General features: G+C 46.5%; 1 protein-coding gene across 6 annotated transcripts in view; it reads right to left on the reverse strand.

Annotated features, from left to right (window-relative positions):
- Positions 1-23,525, reverse strand: part of LOC147703710 (cardiotrophin-1-like) — a 238,109-nt gene that overhangs the window by 213,986 nt on the left and 598 nt on the right. The window lies entirely within an intron of this gene.

Genomic DNA, 23,525 nt, shown 5'->3' on the forward strand with positions numbered 1-23,525 from the left:
AAGCAGCCACGAAATGTGATCTGGACTGATGCCTGTCAAACGGCCTTCGACACCCTGAAAACTGCAATGTGCACAGCACCTATACTCCAGGCACCCGACTTTTCGAAAGAATTTATTGTCCAGACGGACGCTTCAGAGCATGGCGTGGGGGCTGTTCTAGCTCAGGTGAATGAAGAGGGCCGAGACTTGCCTGTAGCCTTCATCAGTCGGAGGTTACTTCCCAGGGAAACAAGGTGGAGTGCGATAGAGAGAGAAGCATTTGCTGTGGTCTGGGCGCTGAAGAAGCTAAGACCCTACCTGTTTGGGACTCACTTCCGGGTTCAGACAGACCACAGGCCCCTCAGATGGTTGATGCAGATGAGGGGTGAGAATCCGAAACTGTTGAGGTGGTCCATTTCCCTACAGGGGATGGACTTTACGGTGGAACACCGCCCTGCTACAGATCACGCCAATGCTGATGGTCTGTCCAGATTTTTCCGCCTTAGTGATGAGGACTCCCTCGGTCAAGGGTAGTTCTCCCCACATTTCAGCTGGAGGGGACACGTGTTAGACCTGACATCATTGGCTTGAGTCTCTCCATTTTTTTTTGTTTGCCTCCACTGTTTTTTGATGTTTTGCTGGATAATGCTTTGGGCGCCGTGCCACTGCTGATCAGTGCCACAGCGCAAGTGCTCCCGATGTTAAATTGATGTATCGATTGTATTCCATGTTTGGCTTATTTGGTTTACTGTCAGTCCCTAGTCTAGTGCACCAGGAGTGCCGGGGCTTGTAAATCCAAATGCCACTCGTGGGCTTGTAGCACGTGTTGTGCCACCCACAAGAGCAGCCTCGTAAAAGAAAGCATACGGGTCGGTCATTGCGAGACCCACGTGCAGTCTAGTACTGTCACGCGGACTATGCAAGTATACCTACTTGCCAGTCCCTCAAACCTTCCCTTAACTTCATGTTAGTCACCCCTATGGTAGGCCAACGGGCAGGGTGCGTTGGGAGTATAAGGTAGGACAAGCCTGACCAAGTTGGCATGTCTTAATAGTGAACTACGGCCATCTTCATTCTTCACTATTGCGAGGTAACCTGCTCTCCGTTGGTTAGAATGGGCCGCCGGGATTATTAATGCTATGATCCTAGTTGGCCCGGGGAGCATGGTGCAATGTCGAGTTTGGTATCCCTGAACTCGGGGTTTAATTACGCATCCATTGGTGTGGATGGTTTTTGGACTCTGCGTCCGAAAATAGCACTTTTAGAAAGTGTCTATTTTCTTGTCTAACCATTTCTGGTTTCTGCTGGTCTTGCGTGTGTGTAACAGGAGCTGGGTGGCTCCAGAGGTCTGAGTGAGTCAGTGTGGGATGAGTGGGACATTTGCGTTGAGAGTAGGGGGAGAGTAGTTGCTGATAGCCTGCCCTGCCTGATACAATGCTGGCTCCACCTCCTGCCAAGCGACGGATGGCTCTGTGCCTGCCATGGACGATCCTAGCCCCACCTCCTGCCAGGAGGCCGATAGCTCTGCTCCAGCCCGTGACAATGCTGGCTCCTCCTCCTGCTGGGCGTCTGAGGACCCAGCCCTGCTCAGTGAATAAGCCATGTGCTTCTGCCTGGCTCCACCCACAACAGACCCAGGATGTTGGGAAAGTCCCCTGCATGGACAAAGGGATCAAAGCCGAAAAGGGGTATAAGAGTAGGACCCCTGAACTAAGAAATCAGATCACTTCTGACAAGGAACCCTGTAACCAAGGACAAGAGGCCTGCTGATCTGAGGACTTGCCTACCCCTTCTGCCAGTGTGCTGTTTGCTGGGGGGAATCCTTCAGTGCTTCTTTATTTTTGCCAAGGAACCAGGAGAGAGGAACTGTGTGTGTACTCTCACGCTTGCTAAGAAAATCTCCAAGGACTGGAAGAGTGCCAGTCTCCTGCTGAAGTCACAGGGCTAAAGGACTTCATCTGCTTAAAGTGCTATTTGCTGGAACCTGTGAATCCAGCACCTCTGAAAGAACCAGCAATCTCGACGCCGACGGACGTCGCCGAATCCAGCTCGACATAGTGAGTACGGCTCCAGTGTCTCGCTTCCTCGACGCCGGACGCCGGGCCCGATCGACGCCAGCAGCAACGCCAGTGAGTAGTGAGTTCGGCTCCAGCTCCAAGGGACCTCGTGTCTGCACCGCTGCTGATCGCATCGCCCTCGTGCCCTCTCGACGCCGTGAGCGCTGCTCACACTTGCAACAGAATCATCGACATCGACGACTGCTGAGGCCTGATCGACACCGAAGACGCGACGCCGGATTGCTCGACGCCGCTGATCATCGTGTGCTTCATTTTCCAAGGTACTGTGTTGTTGGGGGTCCGTGTGACTCCGGGCTCGACGTAGCGCTCCTCGCGGTCGACGCCGAACCTTTGGATTAACTTTGCCTCGACGTCGTGTAGCCCCCGTGTGGGTTACCTTGTTGCTAAGAACTGTGTTTCCAAGAAGAAGAATTGCTTTGATACGAAAAGACTTTGTCCTAAAGAAGCATCCGCATTTGAACCTTTATTTTCCCTTCCAAAAGTATTTATTAAGATTGTGTATATTTTTGTTGTTATTTGGTCTTGTGCTAAGCCTTATATAAAAATCCTTATTTTTATAATACTACTGTGTCGTGTCCGTTTGTAGTGTATTCACTTGATTACTGTATGTGGTCATAAATGCTTAACGCACAGCCTCTGAGATAAGCCTGTTCTGCTCTGCCAAGCTACCAAGGGGGTGAGTAGGGGTTATCAAAGGGTGTGATCCCCTTGCCCTGACTAGAAAAGGTGTGTCCCTATTTGTCAGAAGTGTATACCTCTGCCAACTAGAGACAGCCGGTTCTAACACTCTTCTTTTGGCTGCCTGCGCAGCCTGCCCTGACATTGTTGGACAAAGTGCATTTGGGCTCCATGGAAGGCCAGTTGGCCTGGGGACAGTACCTAATGTGATTTTGCGCAAGGTGATTGCCTACTGTGTTTGTGATAATAATTGCCTAATGTGATTTACGCGTAATGTGCAATGCCTTTATGCCTGTGATACCTCTAACTGTGTTTTCATGCTTAGGAGGTTGTCTTTATGCTAGCGAGTTTATATTTCACTGTGTGACCTATGCCTATGGTGATTAGTATTACGTAGTGTGTACCTACCATTTACCAGGGGCTATTGGTTGTGTTCTACAATTAACATTTTGTGCTACAGTTCTACTAAGTGCTATTTCTACTAAGTGCTGATTCTGACAGTGGCCCACATGGCCCTGTCATGTGTAAATAATCCCCTGTAAATACTGCCCAGTTCCAGTTGGCACAGTATAATTGTGTGATTATGGTCTAATGTGTTTATGGTAATACAAAGGCTATTTTTATATATAACCTTGTGTGGACTCCTTTTTGTGGTGTGCCTAGTGTGTTGCTGCTGTGTGTGTTTGTTGCGGAAATGTTTTACACATTGCCTCCGGGATAAGCCCTACTGCTCGTGCCAAGCTGCCAAGGGGGTGAGCAGGGGTTATTCTTGCCATGTAACTCCTTTGCCCTGACTAGAGTGGTCGTTTCTGCCTGGCTTTGGCGCAAGCCTCAGCCAACCAGAGATCCCATTTCTAACAAGCTTTTACTGTGGGAGAGCCTCATAAGTTGGGACTCAACCACAGTGAACTCATGATGACTGCATGTGGCTTTTGCTGGTGTCCCCCTAGATTGACTAGGCCGCTATGCAGCAGCGGGAGCAAGGGGCACGGGGCTGGTTGCATGCAGAAACGTGTCCATGCATGTGCACACGTGTACGGGCTGTGCAGTGGAGATTCCTGGCGTGCGCAGCCCAGGAGTAGCTACAAAGGGAATGGTGTGGCAGGGCTTATGCAGAATAGGGTGTTGACATGGAATAGACTTTATACACTGGGAAGAAACATGCCAGGGAAAGTCAGTGTGTTTTACTGTTTTCACTTCATTATTCTCCTATGGGGATGTGGAGCCCATGGGCTAGATTAACTGTCCTAAGACCTACAGATTCCAGACACGCACTTAAGTCCACTGTAACGGGTGTGAGAAGAAGTATTCTGCAGAGTCCAAAGTCATATTTGTCCTGCTTTTGGGTCATCCAGAAATGTCATATTTCTCTGAGTTAGCCATAACCAGGGCATGGCTGGGAGCTGACTTCAGCAGACTGGATTGATAACCTTTCTTCCAAGAGCTAAGGCCTCCTCTCCAAGGAAAGAGAAGATGGGTGGAGCTCAGGTTCATCCATCAGTAGCTGTCACTGGGTGCCAGGCACCAGGCTGCACCAGGGAGAAGGCAGCCCTGGTAGGCGGGGGAGGGGCTCTTTCAGAGATCATGTGGCAGGAGACCCTGGACGATGCCATCCGGAACCAACCCAGAGGACTGGGCAGGAAGGAGTGAGCAGTGGCAAAGAAGTGATGTGTCATTGTGTGATAGGGCAAACAGAGAATTCCTGCAAGCCCCCTCCCCAACTTCTTAAAAGAACTTGCACAAGAAGAGGAGCTCTCTCTGGGGTGTGGTCTGCTGAAGCAGAAGGTGCTGGAGCCTGGCACAATGGGCAGTTGGAAGGAGAAACCCCCTAACTGCTCCAGAATCCTGAACAGCACCAGGAGAAGAGTCCAGGACCAGTGTGCAGAAGCAAAGGGCCTCTGCGCAGGGAGAAGAGAGGTCCAGGAGGAGAGCCAGATGAAAGGCTGGCGCAGGGAGCCAGTGAAGACCGCTTCCTGCTGAATCCACCCTCTGGGAGACCCAGAGGGTGAAGGAGAGTGCTTCCAGTGGCTGGAAAGTTCCTCCAGGAGCAAGAGGAGGCAAAAATGTCGCAAATCCGCAGCCTGGGGGCCGAGATACGCCCCCCAGAAGGCAGGCGACCCCCTTTTGTACCCCCAACAGAAGCAAAGGCGGGGATCGCTATGGCCATCCCCATGAAAAATGCCCTTGCAGGGTGCCAGGAGCCCACCCTGGCCCCCGCCAAAACTGGAGGCGGGGGAGCGACATTCCCAGCGTCCCCCTGGGAATAGGGAGAGGGGCCCGGGATCTCAACTCCAGGCCCGCCGAAGACGAGGAGCGCAGATGCACTCCCCATGAAAGTACCTTTATGAGGAGGCGGGAGCGCCGTCGCACCCCCGTGAAGAGGTCTTTAGGGGCCCGGGACCCCATCCCCAGGCCCGAAGCAAAGTCGGGGAGCCCTCTTGTGCTCCCCTTGAAGATTTCCTCCACAGGGTGCCAGGAGCCCACCCTGGCCCCCAGCGACAAAGCGCAGGACGGGTAGCGCCGGCGCACTCCCCGTGAAGTAGGAAGAGGGGCCAGGGACCCCATCTCCAGGCCCCGAGGAAGCACAAATCGGGGAGCACCAGCATGCTCCTCATGAAGAAGAAGAGGGGCCCGGGTCCCCATCTATTGGCCCCGAAGCCAAAGAAGTCCTTTACATCTGCCCGCCGGAGCGGGCAGACCAGAACGGCGTGTCCGGCTCCCACAGCAGCACGCAAGGGTGCTGGCTGGGCAGGGAGCCGGCAGAGGCAGCCGGGGGTGGGCTCCCCAGCCTGACCTCCATTGAGAATGCATGCAGAGGTCCCAGGAGGGACTGGGACCCCAAAATGAACGAGAAGAGGAGACCGGGCCTCAAAAAACAGGAAGAGCGCCGGGGGTGGGCTCCCCGAGCCTAAACTCTTACCTGGGGGTCCGGGTGGGACCAGGCCCCCCACGCGAAAGGAACAAGGCACGAATCGCCAGAAAGAAGGGCAGCTCGGCTCTCCCCTGAGAAGCGGGGAGCAGCTGCTCTAATATGCAAGAGTTTCCAGAATGCCCTGCAGGCCAGGCCCGGTCTGCAAGGGCAAACAGTGTTTCCTCTGCTTGTGGTGGCCCCAGGTGGACGGGGTCACCACCACACATGGGCCAGAGTGCAGGGGGAGCTGCAGGAGAATGCAGCTATCCCCAGCACAAAAAGAAGAAGTCCCTCCTTAAGTCTCATGGGGGACTTGAAAAGAATAACCCCTCAAAGGCTCAGCCAGCATTTCAACACCTCCTGGGCTAGAACTTTTGTGCTACAGCTGGGGTGTATGGGGAAGTGCCTCAGGGTGTGAAGGGCTGAGTTGCGGATGTCTGGTAAAGGGCATCCCCCGGAGGTGAAGAGGTGTAATTGCATCAGAAATGCATTTACTAATGTTATTTCTTTTAGAGGAACTGAAAGTCACATGTGTAATGAGAAGTACCTGTGTACGGTGATGTCATATGAAAAGGGGGATTATGTTGTCAGACATTCCTGCTAGGGTGTCTGGCTGTATATGTGTACAAACACAACAAGGGAGGAGAGGATCCTAGGGACGGTTTAATGACCTAACAATGCTACTATCCCTACATGAACAGTTAAACCAACAAAGAGTAGCAAGAAGTCAACTAATAAGCAAAAGAAGGGGGCTAATTACTATGTAGAGGTGCAGGAGAAGCTTAACTCATAATATGTGCTACTAAAGTCACTCATAGGGTATCCCTTCTTTGTGAAAAGATTCCCATCAGTCACCACTCAAATCCGCCCATCATCATCTGGGATCCTTCACACCATGAAGGTAGAATAGTATGCCCACAGCGGACTGGCAGATGTAAAAGCCTAGACCTACTAGTGGGACCCAGTGATCTAAATTAGAATGGTATAGCCAAAGGTAACTGAAAAGCAGTGCACTAAATGTGAAGTAAAGTGAGTGAATACGTGAAATGTGGATGACGATAAAATTGGGTAGAGAAGGTGAAAGAAAATTTAATATACTCCTCTTCAATCCCAACTCAATAAAAAGTGCGAAGTGGCCTAAACAAATAACCACTATCAAGAATGGAAGGTCGACATGTTTCTGCAGACTGACTAGATCCAGCCGGTATCTTGCTGACCTCACACGACAGCCCAGAGGGACGCCCGGGGTACCGACGGACAGAGCGGTGCTCCGTTTTACCTGCGCTGCAGCCAGGTGAGGTGGGGCTTTTCTCTCCTGCCACGTAGGTATGTGCTTCTCTGGGAATGTTCTGACATCCCGTTGAATCATGAAGTCAGGAGAAGGATGTTGTCACTTAAACTCAGGTGATATTTTACTTTTTTAATATTCTCACTAAAAGCAGTAGCGTTAATGGTCCTGAGGAAGCAGCAAGATACCGGCTGGATCTTTTCACGAAGAAGGGATACCCTATGCGTGACTTTAGTAGCACATATTATGAGTTAAGCTTCTCCTGCACCTCTACATAGTAATTAGCCCCCTTTTTTTTGCTCATTAGTTGACTTCTTGCTACTCTTTGTTGGCGTAACTGTATATGTGTACACCTGTAATTTCATCTGTGATGCCTTTAGGGGCTGTAATTGCAATGCATTCTAATGATCCACAAATGTGATGAGTACTGTCGATGTAAAGTGATGCTTAAACATGTATTCTTGCTGCTGCGCTTAGGTGAAGAAACTCGACTGCTAGCCCTTAATATGTAGAGGTGTATACTTTATGGTCAGTAGGAAATGCTCAGTCAGGGGTATGTGTTACCTATTTTTAATGCTTGTTGAGATAATTGGGTGAGTCGCCACGGGGATGGTGCCAGTGCGCAGGGCCCTCGCTCCAGGTTATGTTCAACTAACTGCATTGGGGGCAAGATGATGTGCATACATGGGAGTGGTAGTACTAGACCCCACCCTGCATGAGGGGTGGAGATGTTATGCAATGTCACAAAGTAATTCCAACAGCTTATGTACATTTGTAAATTGGTGCATAGTATTGAGTAGTGTGTGTGTTTAATAAATGTACTCTTACTTTTATAAAGCAAAGTACAGACTGGACAATCAATTATTGAGTGTGAACTCGGCGCACCTGCAAATGGCGATTACTAGCCCACACCACCTCCCTTGAGTAAGCCTCATACTGCTCTGCAACGCTACCCTCTGAGAGTCAGGCACTACAATTGGGTGCTTGCTTCCCAGTGAAGGACAAATGTAGTCATGCTATTTGTGCAGGTCTCACAGATACTGCCTTGTTTTCCAACAATAGGACATGCTCTGATGTGTGTGGCATGTCCCGATAGTGAATTACAGCCATTTTAGTTTATCACTATTGCAAGGCTACCTGTTCCCCATAGGCCAGAATAGGCAGTATGATTATAACATCTTATAATCCTAACTGACTCAGGGAACTAGGTAGAAATTCGAGTTTAGTATGCTTGAACTCGAATGATAAAATACATCTTTTAGTGAAGTTGGTTTTAACATTCTGTGTTTGAAAATACCACTTTTAGAAAGTAGATATTTCCTTGCCTAACCATCCAAGCCTGCCTCTGCTAGGTTGTGTATTCCTGGTCTGGTTTGTGAGTGACAGGGGCTGGGGGATTCCAGGAGACAGGGAGAGTCAGCACAGGGCTGAATAGACCCATCTGCATGTAGAGTGGTGGGAGGGGAGCACCTGCGACCTGGATAGGACTGTGCCCTCCTTCCACAATGCTGTCTCCACCTCCTGTGGTGCGTCTGATGTCCCTGGCCCACACTGTCAAAAGAAAGAAGGAGTCTCGTCAACAAAGTGCTCCAGGATGGACCAGAACTGGTTCGGACGAGGTACAGACTCTATCTGCCTTCAGAGAACAAAGAGAATAGTAGTATAAATATTGGGGCCCATACCCCAGAACTTTAGATCACTTCTGGGAATCAAGACAAACGTTTGCTAAGGAGAAGAACCAGGACACTGAAGGAGGAGACTACCCCTATACTACGTGTTGTTGGGGTTGTCCTGCAGTGGTTGCTTCATTGCCAAAGAAAGGAGAAAAAGGACTGAGTGTGCTTTCATCATCTTGAGGAAAATCTCCAAGGGCTTGAACTTGAGCTTGCCTCCTGCCTGAAGTCTCAGGGATACAATACTTCACCCCTTCTGCTTGCCTGCCTCTAGAACTGCGGTGTTAGCTGCTGCAGAAGGAACTTGCAACACCGATGCTGGCGAGCGACGCCGCCTCCTGCACCAAAGCCGTGAGCGCTGCTCCGACTTGCACTGAAGACCTGACGCCGGCAGCACTACATAGACGCCAGTGAGCGATGCCGTAACCTGCCCGAAGCCCTGAGCGCTGGTCTGACTTGTGCCGTGGTCCTGACCCCTGCTGCTGAGCCGCATCGATTACGAAGCGGACAATGACATAACGGAGCCGATCCTCGACGTGGGTGACCAAGAATCCATCGACAGCACAACATCATAAGGAACCGTGGTTTCGGGGCCATCATGACGTCACCTCCCCGAGGCAGTAAGGAACCGTTCTCTCACCTCCCTTGCACTGCAGTAAGGAACCGAGTCTACACCTCCCCTAGGGTCGTAAGGAACCTTTGCGGCAAAGCGCCAACAAAGCTGCACCTCCCTGACATCGTCAGCTGTCTTTGTTTTTCATCACTTTTCCAAGGTACTGTTCTTTGGGGGTCTGTTTGACACCAGGCCCGTCGCCACGCACCTCGCGGTCAGACCCGTACTTTGGGATTTCTCCTGTCACGACGTTGTGATAATTCACGTTGGAGTTATCGGTTACTAGAGACTGATTTTAAGTGAACAACTTATTTTTAAGCATATCTTGAGTACAGTATTGTGGATTTTTGTCATTTGGTACTGTGTTAAGTCTATATAAAAATACTTATTTTTATAAAACAACCTGTGAAGTGTCCATCTGTAGTGTTGTCACTGTATTACTGTATGTGTTCACAAAAACTTTACACACTGCCTCTGAGATAAGCCTGCCTGCTCGTGCCAATCTACCAAGAGGGTGAGCAGGGGCTATTATAGGAGTGTAGCCCCTTACCTTGACTAGACGCAAGGGTCCCTATTTGGTCAAAAGTACCTACCTCTGCCAACTGGAGACCCCCAAATCTAACAGGATGGATATGAAAATCATGCTAAGTACTGGAAGAAGACTGTACAATGGTATTTTTTTTTAGCACACAACAACATTTTAATCTCTGTAAATGAACTCTGCAGATATTTCAGAATATATCAGAATTAGGAAAGCACAAATAAAGCACTCTTTTTGAAATTCGGAAACAAATATTTTAATAGGATTTGTGAGCTGTATAGTGTTATCAGTCAAACTATCCTCCACTCTATGCAAACTTACACAACTCCAATCTACACTATTCCACTTTATGCCACTCTACCCTACTCCAATCCACTCTACTCCATTCTGTGCCACTTGCCTCTATGCCACTTCACTCTAAGCTACTCTACGACACTCCAGTCAATGACACTCTACTCCATTCCACTCTACAAAACTCCATTCTATGCCACCTCACTCATGGCCTCTCTAGTCCTCCATATGCCACTCTATGATACTCTACGACACTTCACTGTACCCCACTTTACTCCACTCTATGACACTTTACTCCACTCTATGGCACTCCACTTTACTCCAACTTACCCCACTCTACGCTATGACCCGCCACTTTATGTCACTCCATTTTATTACTCTACAACAATCTACTTCACTCTATGCCACCCTACTCCATGCCCCTCCACTCTATTACACTCTACTCTCCACCACGCCACTCTATGACACCCTGCTCTACACCACACTCCACTTTACACCGCACTACACCACTTTACTACACTCTAGGACACTCCACTATACTACACTTTACTCCATTTTACACTATGCCCCTCCACTCTACATCTCTCCACTCCACACCATGCCATTCTATGGAACTCCTTCATACTACACTCTACACTACACCTCTCCACTCTATGTCACTCCATTCTTCGACACTCTACATCACTCAACACAACAACAATCTACTCCACTGCTAAGTTTGCTGTTGTTGAAATAAACCACAAAAGACCCTGTTTCGAGAGTGCGTTTTCATTTGAGGACTAACTTTTATATATAAGAACAGTGTGTCCAGATGTGAATATGCACCACTGCACTGAAAAACAGGTCCATGTGACTATGTTCTCCAGTCATAAAGATAGAATGGCAGTGTGTGGACTTCAATGTAAAATTTATAGTCGACTCAAGTTGAATTCAGTACATTACAACGCAATGTATTACATTGCGTACTTTTATAACGCAGTCATTACAACGACTGCGTAGTTAGTATGTGATGCATTTACATTGACTTGCTATGTGGTGGAGCACTCGAGTTAGAAATAGTATGTTATGTTATGTTAATGGCATTTATTATGCGCACAGCTGCTCCAGCGAAGGAGCGTCCCGGCGCCTGACAAGGAGGCCACACAACATAACTGAAAGAAAGAAGCGATTGAGAAGAAACAGACTACAGGAACAAAAAAGTCTTGACCGCTCTACGGAAAGAAAGCAGGTCGGCAAGGGTCCCGATTTCAAATGGAAGGGCATTCCATAACACAGCCGCCCGCACCCGAAAAGAGCGTCCTCCAGCTCGGCTGCGTTTGAAACGAGGAACTGCAGCTAATTCGCGATCCGAAGAGCGAAGAGAGCGCCCAGGAATATAGAAACACAATCCAACCAGTGTGGGAAATCTGTAGCTCTTGAGCGCCTCGCAACACTAGACACTAGAAGCATACCAGAGGCCCACGGCATAATTTCTATTCTGTCATGGAATGTGGCAGGGCTAGCTAACAAAATAGACACCCCGGACTGGACAGATCTAGTGGAGGGCTATGACATATGTCTCTTACAAGAGACATGGGCAAGAGAACAACTTAGCCGCCAGGGATTCGCTATCTTTAGCACTGAAGCAAAATGGGGAGGAAAGGGCCGCCCTTCTGGAGGACTTTCGACCTGGATTGGGTCCCATCTGGCCTGCAGGGCCACACACTTGGAAACTAATTCCTGTGAATTCCAGTGTGTCACCCTGGAATGGCCATGTGGAGGGAAGCTGGTACTGATTAACTTCTATTCAAGGCCAGTCGGGGTAGCTGCAACATCAGGCCCAGTGGAAGAGTTAGCACAGTTCCTAGATATACACAATTTTTCCTCCCCCTTAATCATAGGTGGTGACTTTAATCAACAATATGAACCACTCCCTGTCTACATGGAAGGTATATCCGCCGAGGAGGATGACCTATGGGACATTCCTACCTTGATAGATCCAGTGACCAAGGCATGTTCCCCTCTCGCCATCCAGATAATGTCCCCCACTCTTAGTCACTCCTTGAGGGCGTGCAACGGACGGATGGAGGGTGATATCCCGCCTAAAAATACTTTTAACAGGCCGGGTCACGAGTCAAGGATCGATTATATAATGGTATCAACCAGGGACTGGAGGAGGGTGAAAGATTTTAAAGTTATCAATAGATACGATAGTGACCACAACCTGCTTTCATTAAAATTTGAGATCCCCTATCGACAATTAGATAAGGTAGATCTTAATGCACCATCACAGTCCGACTTAGTGCTAACCAGCAATAGGCGTAGAATAAAATGGACCAAATTGCAGGAAAATCACACTAATATTGAAAGAATCTAAGCACTAGTTACCCCTGTCCTGGAAAAAGTAGAGTGCTGCATGAACCACCCAACCAGCGAATCAGAGATTAAAATTACGGGTAGTTCGGGCCCTCAGGCACAATTGGCTGTTCTTGTTAATATCCACTCGGAGCTATGTACTAATCTTGCAGAGGTATTGAACCCAGTTACTAAGCCACGTAAGCCAAAAAAGAGAAGAGTAACCTGGTTCAACGCCTCTTGCAGGGATGCAAAAACCCTACTGTTAGAATCACTGAAAGCACGAGATACTCCGAACACAATTAGGGAGAGACGAGTAGCCTACAAATCTTTCCTCCACAATGCAAAAATAGAATGGGACGAGGAGAACTGGACAAAAATATTAGCTGCCCTCGCTTGCCAAGATTCACGGACTTTTTGGCAAATCGTTAGGCATGGCTCGGCCGAACCACTTGCAGCAGTCGAGGCCTGTATAGCGCCATCCGTCTGGGAGGAACACTTCAAAAACTTATACCTTCCACATAGCAGAGATAGCGGAAGAAGTGATGATGTCGGAGAGTCCCCCAAAATCAAAAATACCCTAACCGATATGGATGTTTTCAGTATAGAAGAAGTCACCCTGGCAATTTCCTCCCTGTCTGCTGGGAAGGCGCCGGGCCTAGACAGACTCCCAGGCGACCTTTACAAGCATGAACCTAAGGTTTGGGCTCCGTATTTTGGGGTATTATTCAATTCCATTTTGAAAGGTCTGCCAATCCCTTCCACCTGGCTAGGGGCAGAAATAGTGCCAATTTTCAAAAAGGGGTCTCCCCTCCTCCCTGTAAACTATAGGCCTATAAGCCTAATCGATGTTTCCCAGAAACTATTCTCCAAGCTTTTGTTGAACCGTCTTCATGAGTGGATCAGGGACTTCAACATCCTTAGCCCCTTTCAAGCAGGCTTCAGGGAGAAGGTCTCCACAGTGGACCAGGTCTTTCGCCTCGCCATGATATATTGGAAAACAGTACAGCTGGAGGGTGGCAGCCTCTATACTGTATTTGTGGACCTGAGGGCAGCGTTCGACCTGGTCCCGAGGAATAAGCTGTGGGAGGTCCTTGATAAACTGGGGGTCCCTGAAGGTCTCTTGAATATGATAATACGTCTCCACACCAGTAATTATGCCCAAGTTAGATGCGGCAGGATGGGAGAATTGTCTGAGAAGTTCCCCGTTGGCAGGGGGGTAAGGCAGGGTTGTGTGCTTGCACCAACCCTGTTTTGCCTCTATGTCAACGGGGTAATCTCCCACCTAGCGGGCATACCCAACTCTGATGCCCCGAAATTGGCCGCTGAGAGGGTATCAGCCATCATGTTTGCCGACGACACACTGCTTTTATCCAAGTCGGCAAACGGCATTCAGCGTACCTTGGATGGCTTTGTGGACTTCTGTGAGGCCCATGGATTGGAAATCAACACCACCAAGACGAAATTCATGGTCCTTAACCCCCCACAGAAATTTCACTTCAGTCCTAGTATCACACATACCAAGCTGGAAAGGGTAAAAACATTTGAATATCTGGGAATTGTACTAAATGATAAATTTACCTGGATCTCCCACCTGGAGAAAGCTGCATTGAAATTGACCCAGCACTCGGGAGGAATAATGAAGCTCTTGGCAAACAACAAATCCTCAGTCAGGCCGATCAGCCCCCCAATACAGATTTACAAATCTCAGGCCAAGGGGGCTGTAATCTATGGATCTGAACTTTGGGGCCATGAAAATACTTCAAAATTGCTGAAGGTGGAAAATAAATGTATTCGCAATCTTGTTGGGCTACCACCGAGCACCCCCATTATACCCCTGAGGATGGACCTTGGCCTATGCCCGCTTGATGAGGACTTGGCTCTACGCCCACTGGCCTTCTGGCGTAGAATATGGATAACTCCTGAGTTGGCCAGCTACAGGGAAGGACTAAGGGAGATTCTTGCCACTCCAGGTGCCGGAAAAATCAAATGGCTCAAATTTATCAAATTAGAACTGGAGGCTTTAGGTCTCTCAACTATGTGGTCTGACCCTCAGAACATGTGCCACACCCTCTCTAAAAAAGATCTAGCCAGGTCATACCGAGAACTCAAATTATCCCTGATACTCAACCATCAACATCCCGGGTCCTTGACAGCTTCCTTTTTCTCTCACAAGGTTAATTACAACATGGAACTTACTCTAGATAAAATTTATCCTACTGTATTGAGAAAATTATATCTCCAGTGGAGACATGGCACTCTCCCCATTAGAACTTTCACAGCAAAATGGAGCCATGATTCGAGTAGTTCCTGTCCAGCATGTAGAAATTCGGAGGAAAGTGAGCTCCACATTCTTTTTTTCTGTCCAGTCTATTGTGGGATTCGTAGACACTGGATTGTTCCCCTATGTAGGAATCTGGGATTCAAGAAGTGCCTACCTGCCTTTAGAGTCCTAAAAACTGACTTGTCAGATCTCATTGTGTTCGCTATGGCCAAATATTTGGGCGCCTTCTGGTCCATCAGAAGGAAATACCTCAAAATATAGACTGAGTATGGACCTGTTTTTATTATATAAAGATTCCTTCCAGTATAGTTTTTATGAATTCTACAAATTCACTGTACAAATCATTTAAATGAATTGTTTTATATGATTGTCTTTTATGGTAAACTTTTACCGAAATAAAGGTTTTTGAACTGAACTGAAACACAGAAGATTGTGAAGTATCTGAGCGGAGGGACCTTTTAAGATCTTAAAAGACATACACAACACTTTAAAATGAATCCGCTGCCTAATAGGCAGCCAATGGAGGGCACGCAGGGTGTGAGAGCCTAGGAAGGCCTACTACTGCTCTGGCGGCTGCATTTTGCACTCGCTAGAGGCGGGTGAGCTCGCCTGATTTAACCCTATAAAAAGGGAGCTGGCATAGTCCAGCCGAGACAGCACCGTCGCCTGAACCACAAGTTGACGGGTCGCAGCGTCAAAGAATTTGAGTGCAGGTCTCAAGTTGCGCAGAATTCCAAAGCAGGAGGCCGCAGTTCTTTTAGTATGGCCAACAAAACTAAGAGTAGGGTCCATCCAAACCCCCAGATTTTTAATCTCCGAGACCGGAGTAGGGGTGGGGCCCAACTCAGGTGGCCACCAGGTGTCGCCCCAATGTTCCGTCTGTTGGCCAAAGACCATAATCTCTGTCTTTTTGGCATTCAGTTGGAGACAGTTGGACGTCATCCAACTGGCCACCGCCCGCAGTCCATCTCGGAATCTTGGGGCTTCCGCCCCGGAATCCCCGCTGATCGTGACCGCTAGCTGAGTATCATCCGCGTATGACACCATGGTCATACCGCAGTGCTTTACAACCTCAGCCAGCGGCCTCACGTATAGGTTGAACAACGTGGGACTCAGCGAGGACCCCTGCGGGACCCCAAGCGTCAGAGGATGGAATTTGGACTGGTGGGGCGGGGCAGCCACACAGAAAGAACGATCCACCAGAAACGATCGGAACCACTGCAATGCGGTGCCAGTCACGCCGGCCTCCTCAAAGCGCTGCAGGAGGATCCCATGCGAGACGGTGTCGAAGGCGGCGCTCAGGTCTAATAAAACAAGCGCCGCCGTTTGACCCGCATCGAGCACCGCCTGCAGATGCTCAACCATAAACAGGAGTGCTGTCTCCGTGCTGTGTAGTATTATTTACTATTCCTATTCCAGTTTGCACAACAGTAGGGAAGATGTTGGAATTCAATTCCAATACCTCAGCGCTCCCTACAACAAGTCGTTTTAATGATTTGTGATGTAAATGCATTGCGTACTAACCACGCGGTTGCTGTAACAACCGCGTTGTAATAGTCTTGCGATGTAATGACAGCGTTGTGAACCTTGTTTTCCATTAAGATGGCATCAGAAGGCCCACTGGGGCATTGACACAGTTTGGGATTTGTGTTTGATGGAGCAAACCCACAGACTACGATTACCAGTATGGTTTACAACTCACTGGAGGCCCACTTGAGGGAGGAATTAGTACTTAACAAGGTAATCATTGCTTTGATACAGCCTTGCAGAACCATCACACAGTGGCCTGTCATCAAGGGCGGGTAGCCAAAAACACATTAGGCCTGAAGAGTAATTGTCCGATGTAATCTGCATGGTTTGCCATTGTTTAAATAAACCACAAGAGAACCTGTTTTGAGAGTGCATTTTTGTTCAAGGACAACCTTTTGAGATATATGTATTGCAAACACCATTTCTCTGTTTTGTGGAACTGCCCGACCCGGACAGGGCGACCTCGGCGGGCGTGAATGGATGGCAGATATATATCACAGAACACTCTCCCTGAAAAGTAAGAACGCCGTATGCCTGATTCCAGGAAGTTAAATATGGGAGCTCTATTGAACATTTAGATGCGCAGCATGACACCGCAATCCGACAAGTTTCGGCTCCCCCTCCAAGCCTTAATCATGAATGGGAAAATCATTTACACCCTCTGCTTTCAAAAGGTGGCCACACATAAATGGGTAACAACAAAAGAGTACCAGAGGGTCTAACAAGAAAGTGGGTTAATAGTGTGTGCAGCCATGTGTGTGCAGCCATTCAACAAAAGCCTATAATCTTTCTAACTGACCTACAGAAGATGGTAATCAATGACACCCTAATAGATGGTCAAAGATACCCATCAGTCACCACTCGGAACTGCCCATCATTTGGGATATATATATATATATATATCCACGCTCTGTTTTCTTGCTAATATATCTCCGAGAAAGAAAGCACTCTTAGGGGTTTTCCATCCTTAATAATTTATTATTTAAGCAAATATGACCCGTTTGGGCATCCGCCTTACTCAAATGTTTAAATGCGTGCCAAAAGATGGTGCATTTTTAAATCCAACAAATCATCACATGACTCACATCAGCAAGCATAGTAACGACGGATATCAGATATCATTACGTTCTCTTGCAAACATGGGCGCCATCTTGGCATTTCTCCCATTCGCATATGGATATCCCCTATTACAGGTAATGTTACTCGCATTGACATCAACATTACATAATCCCCATGCTGCATGTCGATTGATTTATTAATAAACAAATTGCATCGCACCAAAGTTTTTAAATACCACATTTGACGATAAACATCTCCTGCCATTAGGCGACCATTTTCGTTCATAATTAAGCCATGTATTGGCTATAGCTACTGTACAGATACACCTTTAAGATAAGCACAAAAATTAAGCTGCGTACCGGTATGTAATTCCGTCACCTTACAGTTAGAGTGGCATATACGTCAAACCAATCTTTTTGGTTAAAACGTATACACTTTTTCATAATGAGACAGGTTTTAAATTAAATTTAAAGAATCCATTAAACATAATCATGTGAATATGAATCATTACCACATTCATGTAAAAACCAGCATACCTAGTCTCCCAAATGTTTGCCAATTCCTCCCCACCATTCATCCCTTTTGGAATCTTTGTCTACAGATCGATTATATACCTCAATTCTAACCTTCTTAATCTGAGCACTCTATCTCCTCCTCGTACGTTAGGTGGTACATAGTCGATTCCAAAGAACCGCAATAGATCCTTATTGCTATCAGTGTTGCATGTCAAAAACTTTTTTATCGTTATGGATTTTTTAAATCCAGGTACATTGTATGTGAGTGTTCTTCTGCTGCCAAGACATGCCTTGCATTTACCGCAAGGGTAAACCCCCATAGTTTCTCTAAGGGTGCTTGTCACATTGGCTTTTGACCCCCAAATGGCTATGTACTAGGCAGTCTCTCAATGATCTTGCTTTTTAAAAGTTATTTTAGATGTCAATGGTATGTCCGATCCTATAACATTATCTGTTTTTAAGATATGCCAGTTTCCTCTCAATATTCTGGTACGGTCATTGGCATTGTTTCAGAAAGTGGTTATCATACTGAACTGTGTTACTTTTACATCTTTCTGTCCCTTTAATTTTTCTTTCAATAAACTTTCTCTTGAGATGCCTTCAACCCTTTGTAACGTGGTATTCAGCAAATCATCATCGTATCCCCCATAAAGAGGTTGGCATAACTGGGGCGTTAACTCACTGAGCATTATGCTGCTTTGGCAAATGTACTGGCCTTATGACCATTATAAGATGGCCGACAGTTTTCTTTTGTTGTGAAGACTAGTCCACTTTCACTGTCATTTGTTTCTGTCACGTGCACTTTCACTTTGTGTTTAAATATTTTCATGTAAAAACAATGAACTAACCCGTGATCAAGGCGTTTACGCCGAAACGCGTTGGGTATTTGTTGGCATAATGCGAAAATAAATCTTCCTTGAGCAAAGATTCTGGTGGTGTCTATCATTACACAGTGGCAGTCACCACTATGTAGTTATAGGAAACCGAGTTGATAAAAATGTTGTCATCGTTTGACAAATGTTCACAAACAATTATCCCAAAATAAAAATCAAACAAAAAAAAAAAGGATTCATACACTGCAATTTCTCATAGGAACTTTAGACACTGCTACCGCCAAAGTGGCTCAACAGAATGACACCAAGTATGGTAGAAAACTAGATCTTGATCTTGCAAGCGTGCTTTTTGTTATTTGGTATAAATCTGTTCAGTCGTTTTTGAGAAATGAAGGTTCAAAATATATAGCTATCTTGTGAAGCAGTTAAATTGTCAATATATCTGTGGAGTACGGCAAGCTGGAAACATGCCATCAGACTGACTGGGTGGAACTCCCTCAATGCTATTGCAGTGATGTAAGGTCAAACACACGATCTGATTGGCTGGCCGCAACATAAAGAGGATGTTTCATCTGCCTGTGTCGTAAAGTAATAAATAAAAATAAGAAAAAAGAGGGCTATCCTGACCCCCTGGTCCAAAGGGATATACCCCAAGGTCAAATTAAAAAGATTTTTTTTGCGGCACTGCAATAGTACAGTAAGGCCCATGTAATGTTTCAGTAGTACCGTAGTACTGTGAGAGAAAAAAAAACAGGTGGGCCTTGGGGCACTGCAAGGCCATGAAGAAACGGGTATTGGCAGCCTGTAGGATTAGGTGCAGGGCCTGGCCACAGTCCTTCCCCTGCGGCCAACTTCATGATCTGCCTGGCCGAAGGCTGTGCATGGCGGAGGATTGGCAGCCCACCGGAGAAGGGTGCAGGGCCTGGCCTATGGCTAACCCCAAGCTGGGCATGGCCTAAGACCCGGCAGGGGGTTGGTGGCCTGTGGGGATTTGGGTTCACGGCCTGGCAGCAGGCTAGGCCCTTTGGATAACCCTAAGCTGAGCACAGCCGAAGGCTGAGGGTGCCAGGGTTTTGCTGCCCTAGGTGGTTAGACGCAGGGCCAGAACAAACCCTGTGGCCAACCCTGAAGGCCCTGCAAGGCAGGTGGTTGGCCACCCACAGGGGGTTGGGCAGAGGGCCTGGGGCCAACCCCACCCGGCACATAGCCAAAGGCTGTGCAAGGCAGGAGGGTTGCCTGCCCACACTGGTTAGACCCAGGCCCTGCCCTACACCCAGGTTTTGGGTCAGCCCCATGTACGGTGCTGGGTTGGCCTAGTTGGGTATGGTATTAAAATATTAATTTACGTGATTTTTTTTTAGAAATTAATAGAAAAAAAACAAAGGTTAAAGTAACATCATATTTAACTGAAAGGGTCAGTTGAAACATTACATTTTAAACTCATCAAAACCACTGAAGTTCACCAATTATAATTATCTGAAGTATCTATAACTCATACCCTAGCATTTTACATCAATCATGACATTCTACGACAAAAGTGAGAACATCAATGCAACATCTGACATGACATCATTAATGAGAGCACTGTGCATGGAACAAGCACTGACAAAGCGAAAAAGTCTTGATTCTGTTAAGGTGTATTGTATAGTAATGGTTGGGCAACTCTGTATATGTTCCTCCAAGCTGTCTTAGAAAGAAATATGATAATTAAGCAACCTCTTAGGCTAGTACATTATGGAAACTGAAAGAAGGGACCCTATGTTGTTTAACACACTGCCTTAGTAGAGTTAGGTTGTAATCTCAGAAAAGAGTATTATGAAAGGTAATGGAAGTTTACATTGTAGGTGGTATGCTTATAAGATATAAACAACACAATATTAACAACAGGCCAGTATATTCAGTACAGTTGTAAGAAACATTATATGCACAGACGCCTTTACATAGTCAATACAAAAAAGCTGTAAATACAACAACGTCATCAAGAGAGAAAAGTAGAACAAATTATTTTTCAAAGGCAATTCAAGAATAGCCAGTTGTCTGCGATAGAGACAACGAGAACCCTTGTTAAACAAAAAGCTATAAACCAGCCACTAAAATGTCATGTCAGTAAAAGTAAACACATCATATAACACACACTGACTGCTAATTACATCATGTTGCTTCTAAAGTCTAACAAAAGGACTACTTGAGCACCATCACCAATGGGAAAATAGGAGATATTGTAACATCCTCTTCAAAATGCCATGGCTGTGATGGGTACACCATCTGTGTACCAGTTCTGCCTCATCCTCTTGACAGCTTGTATATCTTGAAGCATCATTCCAGTGGCAATTCAACATAAAGAAACATAATAAAGATGCCATACAGCTTGATATTGCTTAATCACAGATTGTCTGGGTTCAGCACTTTTCTCATTAGGGTAAAGGTTGTAGTGATATTGTCCCTACCAACATCAGCAACAAAACCCTGAACCCTTTTATCTCTCAACCTAAGCAAGTATTCAGGGGTATTTTATTTTCGCATATGAACACAGAATAATCTTAATTTACTTTTTGTCCAAAAAAGAATCTAACATCTGAGGTACACTCCACGATAGTGCCTGGAAAATATTACACAAAGCAGGACTCGACTCGCCATATGTAAAAAGAATATGTTGGGGGTATTTTAAACACATTTTAGCTCATAGGAAAGGCTTTAAAGTTCAATGACAGATTCAATAGATACAGTACATACAATACATTGCAAGCTTTTACCACATTTAATAACAGAAGCAGTTAATTTAGGAGGCAGTCCTTCAGCAGCTCAGCAGTCCTTCCCCCTGGCAGAGTATCCACAGGTCCAGAGGTGTACTGAAGTAGTGGTGTCTGAGCTCTCGTATTTATACCCAGTTGTGCATTTGAAGTGGGGGAGAAGCTTCTAGATGTTTCCCTTTCAAGTCTCTAGGTGTTCTGCCTTCCCTGTCCTGGTTCCAGACTAACTACAGGGGGTATGCAGCCCTTTGTTTGGAGGCAGGACAGAGCCTATTCAAGTATAAGTGGGACTGTGCCCATCCTGCCAGTGATTGCCCATCCGGGCACACCTACTCTCCCTATTGTGTATGGCTTTCTAGGAGGAATACACAAAGCTTAACTATCAGCTTTAACCAGTCATTTGACCCAGGTACAGGCTACAGGCAATAATGGCTAAGGCAGGAAAATGGGAACTTTCAAAAGTGGCATTTTCAAACTTGTAATTTTAAAATGACTACTTCGCCATAAGTTAGGATTTTAAATTACAGTTCCAGAGACACCAAACATGAACTGGCTACTTGTTCCTATTTTGAAATTACTGCTTATTAAATGTTATAAGGTAACGCCAATGCTATCCTACAGTAGAGGTAGACCATGGAGTAGTGAAAAACTAATTTAAGAGCTTTTAAAAAACAATTGATGTGGGTAAACCAGAGTCATATATTGGAAATTGAGGATTAGATGCTGCTATCCTCTAAGACAGTGGTCCCCAAACTGTGGTTCGACCCAGAGGTGTTTTTGGTGGATTGTGATAGGTCAAGCAATAAATAAAAATGTCTTTATATTCTGCATTTATTTTATCACATTTACTGTGCTTCAAAGACAGAGTTCAAATGTCAGGCTATATTTCTGACAAATTGGTGGTTTTTAACATGGGGACTGTTGTTTAACCCGTTTACGGCGGCGATAATTTCGCCACCGAGCGGGGGGTTCTATTATGTGGGCGGGGCCGCGTCGGCCAACGGACGTGCGCAGCACTACCAAGGTAGTGCTCGCGATGGCCGTTGGCCGACGGCAGAAAGGAAAACGCTAAAAATGATCATGTTGGAGTCAGAAAAGTAAAGAGAATTATACGACAATCTTGCTGGGGTACAGAGCGTATGAAAGGAAAGGTTGTAGGATGTCATCTTATTTATGACACACAACAACATTTAAATACCTGTGAATTAACTTCACACATTCAGCAGTTAGGAAAGCAAAAATGAAGCACTTTTTTGGTAATTCTGAAATGTGATGGAAACAAAGCTTTAAAGTCGGAAGACAGTTGGTGATGCACAAGTAATAAATATTAACTAAATCCCAATTTCCACACATTATCATGTGTATGCAATATATTTTTATCAGTAAACCTGTATGTCTGTGCAAATTAAGTGGCTATTGCAATGAAAAATGTGCTCTACCACAGGATGCTTTTGTCACAATCAAAAAATTTGCGCCTTATGTCCATTAAAGCTAGATGGGTCGCGAAACTTTGTGGTTCTAAAAATTGGGTTGTGGTTCTTAAAAGTTTGTGAAGCACTACTATGAGAGGTACAGGCAGAATGCACCTTCCTCTGGTACAATTGGGAGAATGCCAGGCGAAAAGGAAAAAGTAATGCGTCAGGAGAAGATTCTGCCCAAGAACCGCTTCTCTTACTATAGTTATGAAGGATAGGTATTCTCTTTGCGCAACATACATCTGGTTACATAATTGGTCAACTTCTGTAAGGCTTTAGCAAATGAAAAATATTGTAGTTAGGATTCGCGTGTGGTCCCGTTGTTTAATGGTCTTTAGCCAGAACAGAGAGCCAAAAGAAAAGTGATGAAGAAACGATGAAGTGAAACAAACTGTATACCTGACAGAGTGATTTCTGGGAGTTTGGAAAACATTGACTTCTTTGTCACCACTTGATATATCCGGTCTGTGCTGGACAGTACAGGGGATTTGATGCCTATGCGAATGAATGCAAGGTCACCCACAATCGGAGAGGGGTTGGACCAGGATGGAATGTTCGCAGGAGCAAGGAATGTATGGACGTACCCCTCCCAGTACCTCAACTTCAAGGAAGCGAAGGAGGTATGAAAGGGAAGGTAGTGTGCCCCTACACTTATTGTGCGTGTCTGTGTGAACCCTACCTGCATAACAGCAG

The sequence above is a fragment of the Lissotriton vulgaris genome, chromosome 7 (assembly GCF_964263255.1).
Source record: "Lissotriton vulgaris chromosome 7, aLisVul1.2, whole genome shotgun sequence".
NCBI lineage: Eukaryota > Metazoa > Chordata > Amphibia > Caudata > Salamandridae > Lissotriton > Lissotriton vulgaris.